This window comes from Pteronotus mesoamericanus, unplaced genomic scaffold (assembly GCF_021234165.1).
Source record: "Pteronotus mesoamericanus isolate MK-2021 breed Mesoamerican mustached bat unplaced genomic scaffold, CSHL_Meso_final contig_347, whole genome shotgun sequence".
Classification (NCBI taxonomy): domain Eukaryota; kingdom Metazoa; phylum Chordata; class Mammalia; order Chiroptera; family Mormoopidae; genus Pteronotus; species Pteronotus mesoamericanus.
The window spans coordinates 10,870,804-10,883,926 of record NW_026555137.1 but is presented as its reverse complement, the minus strand read 5'-3'; positions in this window follow the sequence as shown (position 1 = coordinate 10,883,926).

Below are 13,123 nucleotides of genomic sequence, written 5' to 3'. Positions count from 1 at the left end.
TTGTTTACAAGCTGACAACGAAACATGCACTCAATTTAAAACTGTTGAAGGCAAAGCGGCTCTGATGAGGGGCGGTGAGGGGCCAGGAGCGGGTCCCAGGAGGGCTGTCTGCGGCTGACCGGAAGAACCAACTGCCTAGCTGGACCGGACGTTCCAAATATTTACAAGCCTCATTGAAGCACACCCTGACATCCTCCCTCTCTTTCTCTCTCTCTCTTATTCTCTCTCTCTCTCTTCCCCACTCCCCAGCACTTCTTAAAATACTATGCGATGAACATGGTTAGTGATCTGTGGCCCAAGTGGTCAGAAAGGGGAAAGGACCGATTCTCTATCAGTGTCAGGGCTGAGTGACGAGTGTGTGATCTCAGTCCTCCTGGAGGAGGGGCCGCTGCGGCCCCGGAGAAAACCCAGCACCGTGGCTGCACTCTTCTGCCCTTCGGGGAGGCCTGGGTGTTGCGGGACGGGTAACAGGTGTGTCACAGGCCAGAGGCTGAGATCGGAGCACAGAGTCACCTGCCTGGGGAGGGGGCTCCCCCGCAGCCAGCGTGAATAAATAAAGCTTTGCCCCAGAGGCTGTACCCCCACCATTGGTGAGGCTGGCCTCGGGCGGGGGGTCCTCACAAGGCTGCAAGCATGTGGACCAATAACACCACCCTTCTCTAAAACAGGAGCTTCTCCGTGTTGGTGAATATTGGTGAACTTTCCAGGTGACCGAAACGCCTTCCTTTAAGAACCAGAACTGTAAAGTTTAAAGATTTGCTGTGGTTTGTAAAACTTTCTCAGTGTGTTCTCTTTAGTTTACCAGGTTGTGGCTCTGGGTCCTCATTATTGAAGCCATGATGAGGCCCCTGTGGTGTGTGGGGCTCATAGCCTGCCCCACAAGCCCCTACCCCCTCCTCTGTTCAGAGGCGCCTGCTTGCCAAGCTCTCACACCCATAGCTGCCCCTTGAGGCCCTTTTCTCTTTCTGTCTTGCAGACCTGAATGTGTATAGGGTGGGGGAGCCAGAACATCAGACTCCTCGGTATTGGTTAACAAATAAGAATGAAAATATTTTCAGTGACAGCCTGGGTCCTCCTGTGGATTAAGTGCTTGAGCTTTTGTATGTTGATTTTCTAAAACAACACAAATGACTCATTTGTATTATTCTTTTTAATACACATAACGAAATTTTCCATTTTAATTATTTTAGGTACATTTACATGGTTGAGGAACCACTGCTGTGATCTATCTCCAGAACTCTTTTCACCTTGCAAAACTGCAACTCCACACCCACCAAACAATAACAGCCCATTTCCTCCTTCCCCTAGCACCTGGCAACCGCATTCCACTTCTTGTCTTTATGAGTTTGACTAGTCTAGGTACCGCATATATGTGAGTGGAATCATACGGTATGTGGCCTTTTGTGACTGGCTTCTTTCACTTAACATGATATCCTCAAAGTTCGTGTTGAAGCATGTGTCTGAAGTGCCTCCCTTTTAAAGGCTGAATAATATTTCATCGTATGTATATACCACACTTTGTGCATCCATTCATCTGTGGATGGACATGTGGGTTGCTTCCACCTTTTGGCTATTATGAATAATACTGCTGTGAACATGGGTGTGCAAATATCTCTTTGGCACCTGTTTTCAATCCTTTTGGGTATATACCCAGAAGTTGGATTGCTAGGTCATGAAGTAATTCTATTTTTAATTTTTTAAAGAATAGCTGGACTATTTCTTCTAGCGGCTGCATCATTTTATATTCCCACCATCATGCATAAAATTTCCAGTGTCTCCATATTCTTGCCAACACTTGCTATTTTCTGTCAAATGCCTTTTTCGCTTACATTTTGGTTCTTGGTTGTCTTTTAGATAGTGAAAACTACCAGCTTTCAGACTCCCAGATTAGTGCGGTGCTTTAAATCAAGCAGGTATGTCTCTGTTTGCACAGTAGTCATAATAATAAAATGTATACTTTAAATGGATAGAAGAGCTAGTTATTTAAAAGAAGCCTCTAATCAACTATTGTAAAAGATCTTTTAAAAAATAACTTATTACAACATAATATATATTAATTGTAGAAAACTTAGAAATTATAGAAGAGCAAATAAAATAATGCCACCGTCTAGAGAGAACTTCAGTTAACATTTTTTTGTGTATATCCTTCCATTATTTTTATATATCCTTATTTTTAAAAATTGGCCTCATTCTATTCTTACAGCCTGGTGTTCTCACTTCTAACTTAAGAGCATTTCCCCATATTGTTTTATCTTTAAATAATCATCAGAATCACACTTTTTAGTAGCTGTATAGTAAGAATCTTTAAAAATATAATCACCTCTTATCACCTCTTTGGGAGGTTTTCATGTACTGGATTTTCTTGGGGATACCATAGAGCTTTTTTTTTAAAAAAATTAATTAAATCTGTTTTTACAAGAGCATGACTGAGTAGAGTCTTTCCTAGGACCCTTACTCCTGCGTTATAGATGGTGAAAGACACCCAGGAAGGGTTCTAGGTTTCTGGTCAGTTTTTTGTTTTCTAATGGCAAAAACATTGATCTGTTACACATGGGAACAGCTGTGCAGAATGGGCCAATTCAATGCAGCATTCAAACGATCAGGAAGCGAAATCACTAATTTGTACAAAAACTTCTAAAGACTATGAAAATGTCCTAGAAGGTTGTTATGTAATTCCAAGAGCAGCTTTTGCCGCAGGGTTAATTGACAGTTAACAGAGATCCCCGCAGGGTTTCGGCATTGCCACACCTCTGGGCCCATGCTTCGTGTGCGTCTTTCTGTAGAGGAATTAATAAATATTGGCAGTGCTCTTGCGATCTTTCTGAAATGCTTGGGAAGGATATTGTCGCTGCTGAAGCTTTGTGTATTTTGGGTCTTATAAATGATTTACCACTTACTAAATTTGAAATCTAAATCGTGGACTTGGCTCCGGGCATTGCCAGCCAACAAATGCTATAATCCTGGGAAGAAATGAAGAAGCTCTCACAGGCTGCCTCGATTTCTCACTTTTCCTAGAGTCATCATGTGGAAAAGAAATTTATAGATCAAAAAACATGATAGATACTTTGCATTATCTAAAAGATATTTTTCATATCCCACTTGGAAAAATTTCTTCATTATATATTTTTAACTTGACATACTTGCAAAGTACTTTTTTAAAGAATATAAATACTACAAGTTACAATTTAAGTAATAATTATTTCTTTAATTGTGACTCTACAGCTAAATAGAAGGCTGTATTTTTCTAAATATGATCGTTCTCAAAATTCCTTTGGTCTTTCCTCAAACTGGAAAAGAAGAAAAACATGACATATAGAAATAAAGACACAAGCTTATGGGAAAATGCAAGAATGTACTCTTGCTCCTCTATTGTAGATTTAGATTGAAATGGTGCAATTGCTTCATTAGCACGACTGCTAGCGAAGTTCGTCGAGCTGAGTCCTAGCAGTTTCATCTTATCAGCGCACAGTGAGTGAGATGCTGCCCCTCAGAGCGTCCAGGTCAATGGTGAGCCTGCATTTTCTGCTGGGCACTCTTGATCCATCATTCCGTTTTGGAAGATGTTGAAATACACTATTTTACTGGATTTCAAAGAATAAATCTAAAATTAAAAAAAAATTATACCCGATGGATATTATAAATCAGCTATTCTAACTCTTTCTCACTCTCCAGGTAAGAGAGGGGCCTAAAGAGGTAAATAACTTGCCTAAAGGCAGATTTTTTTCATTGATCCCCTCGGTTGTCCATTCGCACATTTAGTCAATGCCACCAAGGAGGAGTTAATGCAAGGCCCTCAGAATGCAGAAAGGAGTAAGCCACCTGTTCTCCTTGAGGAGTTAAACTCAGGCAAGGAGAGACAGGCAGCCACCATCCGCCACGGCAGCCGACTGTGGTAGAGGCCTGGCGGACAGCGTGGGTGAAATGCTACCCAAACACAGAAACGGCTGCTAATTCAAAGACAGCTGAGGAGGCCAGAAGGCTTCCCAGGAGAGGAGACTTTTGAGCTGGGCCTTAAATGAACATTTAATGTACTCCTGAGGAGAACAATGAAGGACAACCCAGGTAGAACATACAGCATGAACATACAGCAAGAGCCACAAACCCATGAGCACGTATGGCAGGGTTAAGGAATGGTCAAGAGTCTAAGTTGCAAGTGTGTGTGTGGAGGGAGGGGGTCAGGGGAGAAAAGGAAGGGAAGAAAAATGGCTGATAATTGGTCTTCAAAAGTCTCGTGTGGCTAAATTGGTAAAAGCTTTGAATGTCACACCTAGAAGTGTAAACTTTCTTCAGAGAAAATAGGGCTGCATGGAAAGCTTATAGGAGGGCCAGACCTTGGTTTACACTGGAGATGAGTTAGAAATTTATGTTATTTTTCTTAAAAAATATTTTATGTATTTTTTTTAGAGAGAGGAAGAAAAGGAGAGAAATATTGATGTGAGAGAGAATCATCAATTGAATTCTTCTTGTAAGCCCCAGCTGAGGACCTGGCCTGCAACCCAGGCATGTGCTCTGACAGGGAATTAAACCAGCAAACTATGCCCTGGCTGGTGTGGATCAGTGGATTGAGTGCTGGTCTGCAAACCAAAGGGTCGCTGGTTCAATTCCCAGTCAGGGCACATGCCTGGATTGCGGGCCAGGTCCCCAGGATGGGGCACATAAGAAGCAACCACACATTGATATTTCTCTCCCTCTTTCTCCCTCCCTTCCCCTCTCTAAAAATAAATAAAGAAAATCCTTTTTTTAAAAATCACATCACTCTTATTTCCGTACTCAAATTTTCTCTTGAAAACAAAACAAAAAAGGCAATCTTTTGGTTCACAGGCCGACACTCCCTCCACTGAGCCACACCTGCCAGAGCCGAAATTTACATTCTAAACAGGGGACAGTAGCAGTAATGAGGAACAAAGAAGATACAGGGACGGCCAATAAGCATGTGGAAAGATAGTCAACATCATTAGTCACCAAGGAATAAATACAAATTAAAACCATTGAAATATGAGAGAACATATGAGATATGCTAGAACATTGCATATCCACTAGGTATAGAGGGGACATGACCTGAGCTAACCCTACACATCCACTAGAATGGTTAAAATTAAAAGGCTGACCACACGAAGTGCTGCCAAGGATGTGGAGCCAATGGAACTGCTGGTGGAATGTAAACTGATAGAACAATGATGGAAAAGAGCTTAGCAGTTTTCTATAAAGTTAAATGTACCCTAACCATGTGATGCAGCCTTTCCAAGTGTCTTATTTACTCATGGGAAACGGAGACATACGTCCACAGGAAGACTTGTGCGGACAGGTAAGTTAATACCAGTTATATGCATAATGGCCTAAAAACTGGAAACCCAACTGTTTGTGAACAGATACATGAATAGGCAAATTTAAACCAATGGTCGTATATCCATACAATAGAATCCTCCTCAGCAATAAAAAGGTATGATCTACTGATACACGGAACAACACGGAGGAGTCACAACCACACCCTGCTGAGTGAAAGGGGTGATGCAAGAGTAGATACTGCATAATTACATCCCTGTGAAATTCTAGAAAAGACAAACCTAATCCATAATGACACAAGGCCCACCAGTGGTTGCCTGGGGCTGAGGGCGAGGGGAGGGGTGACTAGGAAGGGCCATAGGGAACTTCTTGGGACGATGGCGTTGTCCTGTGCTTTGACTGTGACGGTGGTCACATGGGTATACAAATTTGCCACAACTCATTGAAATAGTGTACATTTCAAGTGGATGCATTTTATTCTATGTAAATTATCACCATACACTTCATTTAAAAAATAATAAATTGAAAAAAATAATAAATTGAACTTAGGTGGCAAATGAAATACAGTTTAAAAAACACAGTGGTTGATCTGATTTTATAGCTTTCTCCTTTGGTTGTATTTAATTATGAATTGATGTCTGAATACAATCCAAACAGACACAAACAGAAACAAATACAGAAAGGACCTCCCACTCTATCCAGCCAACCAAAGGGAGAGATTTACATGGTAAAAATCAGTAATCGGTATAACACAGAGCACTAGTTCCACAGGTGAGCAAAGAGGAACTCAACTAGGGGTATTAACAAACTCCACTTGAACTGGAAATAATTGAAGGATTCATGTACTACCTTCCACCCATTTGAAAAGTTATTTTTGTATTTTTCTATGTTTTAAATGCATCTCTGCTCTATTTATATATTTAGGCTTAATAAAATAATTGTGTTATCTTTAATATTGCCAGTTTAAAATTTTTCTTTATTCCTTTGTAGTTTCCTTTTTAGTCTCATTTTCACAATTTTGATTATTCATCCAGGGGAAAAGAAATGTTGAAAAAAATAAAATATAGAGGAAGATAAAGTGAAAAAAAAACCCACAAAAACCCACAGAGGGATATTGCCCAGAACTTGATCCATAGCCACAATACCATTATTTAGATGTTTCTCTATTCTTTATCATCTTACTCCGTACAGGTATGATCCACTGGGAAGCAGCAAAACTTGACAAGGAAGCCAGAATTTAGGACTGTTTTAGCTCCATCTTCAGAGAAAATTCACTCCCTTCTTTTAAGGAGCCTCTCTTCCCTCCCTCATGTATAGTTTCAGGAGGTTCTCAGACTGGGTATGAGACCCAAGCCAGATCAATTAAAGTCCTCCATCCCCTGGCCAGTGTTGGCGTCAGGTCCCATGGCCCGAATGCCATCATAGCTTCTCCCCAGTTTCCCCACCTAGAGTTTACTGGGATAGGTCATGTCCCTGTCTGGTGGCCAAGTTAAGAGGTGAGCCAGGAGCTGCTGGCAGCTGTGGTTACAGCTTTGTGAAGAAGCCAATCTGAGAAAAAAAAGCTAATACTCTAAGAGGTAAAAATGCAGGACAGAGAGAGAGTTTTGATCATTTGAGATGCTGGTCATCCCTACCTTTCCTGAGGTTTCCTTACAAGAGAAATAATTTCCTTAGTTCAAGCTAGCTTTCTGTCCATGACAACTGTTTAAGAAAGATTAATAGAGGTCCCTTGTCCTCTAGCAGGGACCGCAATACAATCAACCTTTCCAGGGCAGCAGAGGGTGGTTCAGGACCCTGATGAAAACAAATTGAGGAGTCTTCCAGTGAGGGCATTTATATGTTACTATGCAATCTAGTTGGTTTCAGGACCCCTTCAAGATCACTGCACCCTGATATTTGTAAAGGGCTTCCCCTCCCCCTCCCAAGAGCACTGATTCTTCCCTCTTCCTAACCCAGGTGTCTGCTTCCATTCAGACCTATGTGTCTTGAGCTTTAAGTTTCCTTCTTGCGGCCTTGTGACACGTCTCTGATAAACTCTGTCTCTACTGCAGTTATTCCACTGGACGCTGCCCAGTAGGTCCGGTGGAAGCCAAGGTCTAAAATACTGCTCCGAGATCTCCAAGAATATCTGTGCCCTTCCCTCTTTCCTCCTTTGAGAGAAATGACCTTCTTGAACTCTTCTGAGGGGTGACTTCAGTGTTTTTTTCCCCAAAGTATAGAGAAACATGGGTTTTATTCTAACTCACACCTGGCTCCTTAGCCGTAACATAAAGACAATGGTCCCTCACCGAGAACTTTGATGATTGCAGCTGAGTAAGAGCTCCTTCCTAAGAGTATTGTGGGTTGGCAGGAGTACCATCCTCATTTTTACCTCTGCCACCAATCTGATGGCCTCAGAGAAGCGCTATTCCCTTAGGAACTTGAAGCATGGACAAAGATCTTTCTTTTAATATTCAGAGATCAGTTTGGAGTATTCAAACAAGGCTTTCCTGAAGATTTGTGGATAACAAATGGAAAATAAGTGGAGAGGGAAACAGAAACCTAGATCATCCAGCTTGTAGTTCTTGCTCTTGACCTCAAGAGCTCCTGTCTTATCTGCATGTAATTTGGTGTCTTAAGAGGTCCTCTCTCCTTTTGTCATTGTGCCCATCCTTCCCAGTCTTGCATTTCCTGCCCTCTTCTGGAGGAAGAACTCCAAAGCATATTAAGCAACCAGTCAGCGAGGAGTGGTGGTACATCAAGGCACATGGCCTTGAAGAAGTCTTCAGAGCATCCCTTGATTCTTGAACTGGAACAAGAGCTTCAACTACAGCTTTTCCCCTCAATGCAATAGCCATTGCCCTACTCAAATGCTGTGGACACTTCTTGAAGAGGAGAACTGGTGCATCAGTTAATTTGGCTGAATAACAAACTTCCCCATATCTTTAGTGACCTTAAAACATTAGTCATTACTTCTCAGGATTCTGTGGGTTGACTGGGCAGTTAGTTTGGTCTGGATGAGCTCAACCGGGGTTGGATGGTCTAGAACCCTTATTTAAAACCTGCAAAGCAATGATTATAAGGATGCTCAACAGCATGAAAGAAGATATAGAAACCATAAAAAAGGACCAGTCAGAAATAAAGAATGCAATACCTGAGGTAAACAATACACTGGAAGGAATAAACAGTAGGTCAGATGAAGCAAAGGGTCACATCAGTGATTCGGAAGACAAGGCAGAAAAAACCACACAGGCAGAACAGCAAGAAGAAGAAAGAATTTTTAAAAAGCGAGGCATGCCTTGTATTCTATACATTGATGCCAAATGAGCAGGAGTTAACAGAGGGATCAAATTGCCTCTAGTCCATGATTTTCCACTCTCCCCCTAGACTGCTTTAATTCTTCCTTCCCTACTTGTGTCCTCTCCCCCATCCACTTTTACACAAGAGTTACTCTGGAAACAACCTATTGAGTCAACCTTGACAGAAACGAATTCGCAACATTAAACAGACTGTCCAGTGTTTGGGATATGCAAAGAACATGAAGAACCACAGACTGGCTTTCTCGGGAATTGCTCCTGAACTTACTTTGGACGTCATTCAGCAGGGAAAGAATGCCGAACCAGACTTGAAGCTCAACAGGGGCCTGAAGACAAAAATAACTCAAATAAAGCAAGTCAGTGTCTTTAATAAGAGAGAAAATGGGGGGGGGGGGGGGGGAAGGAAGGAAAAGACCAGATTGAAGTTTTGGAGGGAAATACCATTTTCAAGTGAAAGACACTGAATAAAACCAAGTACAATGAGATGCTCAGTGGAGGCAGTGTTTTATAAAAAACACACAGAAAACAGGAAGTATTTAAAGGAAAATTAATTATGAGATACTTGAAAGATATAAATGCCACCTGACTTAGACAAGAAAGCCTCAATGGGAAGCTAAGATGAGATGGTTGTATTCAGGCCTTTCCTTAAAATATAACTATATGCATTGGTGAGAAAAATTTCAATGAGTACTTAAGTCCTAAAAAACCTTTTGCAAGAAGATAACTGAAGAAATAGATGACTTCTTTTCAAAGATTTTAGTAAATTTCATCCTAGATTAAGATTTTTATGCCCAATTGCTTTGCCAACAACCAAAGCTTCAAACCAATGGAGTCAGCTGGGGGTTATGGTGTTCTCTGTCTAGTCTCTCTGACACTAACTAGAATATTAAGAAAGAGAATGTAGACACTTCTCTAAAACACCTTTAAATACACACTTGGGCTTGGCTTATATTTTGTTCATTGCCCTGTATTCACCATGCAATGTTAGCCAATATACTGCAAGCATTTCTATATGAGTTTTGGTTCACTTTACCTCTGCTACTTGTATGCCTGGGATGTCTAAGTGGAAGGAGTGATGAATGAGTGAATTATCATCAGTCGCTTCGCAGTAGCACTATTATTCTAGGAAAAAAATCCCATTAATTTGCTATTCTCTAACTTGGTGACTCATTGAAGTCATTTATTGAGTCCCTGTACTGCACAAAGTACACCTGCCCTGGAGATAGAAATTTTGGCCTGAGGGGGAGGGGTTATTTATACAGCTCTTGCCACGGCCACCAGTGGCAGCATCAGGGGTTAAGAGACTTGAGCGCATTTTGTTTGTTTTGTTCCTAGTTCCATTTCCCAAGTGGACCCTGCATCTTTTTTTTTTTCTTCTTCTTTTTTTAATCAGAGGAAGTGAAGTGAAATAAAAGAGGCCACCTGTTGCAGAGGTTAAGCATGACTTGTGGAACCGGTCTTTCTGCCTTTCCCATTTACTAGCTGTGTGGCTTTGGGCAAGTCTCTTAACCTTTCTGTGCCTCATCTTCTTGGGCTACATGTATAGCAAGGATGACCACAATGGTACCCACTTCCTAGGAATGTTGTGAGGATTAACTGAATTAATCTATGCAAGTATCTAGCAGGTTAGCAAATATTATTGGCCAGTCAGCGACATTGATCTCTTACATTCCCGAGACTCAAAGGACACCACTTTTCTCAAATGCAAAGCCTATCTATCTTGTTTTGGGTCGTAACTCATTAGATGGCTTCCACCTAAAGAGTTATGACTCCTGTGCACAGAGGAGATGGCAATGAGGCTAAATTCTGACCTTAATTGCCTTAATTTTTGATTTTCCTTTCAATTCATTTATGAATAAATAGAGTATCCACTCAATATCATTATTTTTCTTCATCATAAGTTGGCACGAATGATAAATAAGTTAAGGGTATTACAAGATTTGGAGGCCAAATGCAAGTATTATGACCAATGACACATAAGATTATTTATCTGATAATTGCGACTTTCAACTTTACTAAGACTAGAGATAGAATTTTGACATTAAACCCAGAAAATGAAGATTCAAAGATAAGTTCTCAAACTAGAATTTGGCTATTTCACCATGCTTAGCAAGAGTTTCAAAGAGAAAGGTAACTGGGATTTTTCATGAGTTTTGAAACTTACCTGAAAGGTAGGATGAAAGCTACAGAAGGTATGGTGTTAAGCAATATGAATTAATTTTAGACAGCTTGTTCAGGATACATCCTAATGGGAATAGAAACTTTTTTTTCTACTGTGATTACCCACAAAATTAACTTCATTAACCTTTCTCCTGATCTCCTTTGAGGAAATACTCCAAGGTCAGCTGTCACCTGATCATAACTTCCGTAAGATAACTGGCTGATATTCTCCAGTTTGATTACAGTAAACGAGACAAGTAAATCAACTCAATGCAAGAAAGAGGGCAATGACCCATTTTTCTTCCTACGATCCCGGCTAGATTTTATAAGAGACGGGAGTTTAGAATTAGATTATGGCGATTCTTCTTTTCAATCTAATTTCTAAAGCACCACGATTTGATGGTTATCTAGAAATGAAGCCCACTGCTATATTCTTTGTATGGCGGCCATGACTGAATTTTGTGGAAACAAAGCATTGCATTTTATAGAATATAGCCTCTATCAGTTCATGTTACTCCAATACTGTGCAGGCTTTAGGAATCTTCTGCAAAATTTAAACAGCGTAGCACTAAGAAAAGAGCCTCTGGGGAAGAGAAAAAGAAATTAACTGGATAAATCCTAATTTGGAAGGGAGAAAACTGACAAATGAAAGAAAAATGCAAATGGCAGAGAGGCAAATAGTTTCAGTTAATGTCTAAGTCTCCTGATAATATTTTAGAACCGAGATTATAGATGGGAAGCTAAAGCTGGAAGATGAGTAATAAAAATATCTTGAATCCTACTGGAATATCATGTTCTACATTATTTTTTTTTCTATTCTTGGGGAGACAAAATTACATTAATTGCCAAGAAAACACAATACCGATACACGTAGAAAATGAACCACCACATTCACTCCGAACTACCTTGTTTCTTCCTCGCCCATCCTTAAGTAATTTTCCAAGAGAGAACCCTTTTTTGGGTGATGGGAGAATGTGCCTACAATCCTTAGCAATGATTTTCTGACTGCTGAGTACCATTAGTCATACATCCTTCTCATGCCCATAAATGGAGGCCAAGTGCACACTGATACTATCAGATGAATTTAAACAGGGCATGTTCTGAGAGAGCCCTCACAGCCAGACTGACAACGCTCCTGAAGCAAAACCCTCTTCAACGCAAGCATGTTTTGTTTCATCTTATGCTGGGGTGCACGCTGCTAATAGATGTGTAGACCAACTTGCAATGGCTGTGCTACTGAGGGCATGGAGCAGGTCTCCTACTGGGATAAACTGGGCCATTATTCTGTGACATAAAGTTGTGGTCCACATACTTGTGTTAAGAAGAGAGTCTGTTTCTTTTGAGGAATAGTTTCCTCTTCATCTTAGGTGAGCATGCATTCATTCACTCGTTCATTGAATCATTCCTTCCCATTACAAACATGAGGGTCAGGCACTGGGCCTCAGACTGGGAAACTCCTATGAGAGAAAAGTTCAAACGATTTTCACCAGGCCAACATAATCTCAGCTAATTATTAAACAGGGTTTATGAGGAGGGAATAGCCTTCAATTTTTACTGCCTTAATCCGCTCTTACTTATGCCATAGGAAGGTAGTGTGGGGTGGTCGAAGAGTGGTGGACCAAGAACTGGAAATTCTGAGTTCAAGTTCCAGGGCCGCCCTGGTGGGCAGGCAATTTCCCTAACTTCCCTGGGACTCCCTTTCCTTTTCTGAACGATCCCTGTTGGACTTAAGATTGCTTCTATCTCTGAAATTCTTTCATTCTATATGGTAACACATTCCACAGAGTTTCCTTTGTGACCGGAATTAGTCTAGGATTTCCTCACTCAAGGTTCCCTCCTGACCTCTTCGATTGTTAAACCAAATATGAACAAGAGGCAGTAACATTTTGTCAACAGCCAACAAATTGTCCTTCCACAGGAGGAACTTCGGAGGTCAGGCCACCCATTGCAATATCTAAATTCAAAGGCGATGGTATGACCAACTTGTGAGCTGGTGGGCTGCCATCCAAAAGGATGGAAATGGTTGCTGGCAGCCAAAATTCTTGGCTGGTACATTTTTAATAAACATAGAAAATAGGAACAGCATTTCCCACGTGGATTGCTTAATTTGGTACCCATACCACTGGAACATTTGCTGTTAGGATAAAGATGATGTGATATATCACTTATTTAGCGCAGGATGGATTAATTTTCACAAATGAGAAGTAGGTTATGGAGTCATCTGTAAGGAATTTTTATCCTTGCCTCTTGTCTCTGGCAGGAGATAGTTGGAATCATTACAGCAAAATCTCCACCCCTTTTGGCCCTTTGCTAAGACTTTTCCCTGAAACATAAGCTTTGCTGGATTTACTGTATTGCTATGAATGGACTAAGGCAAATTGGTG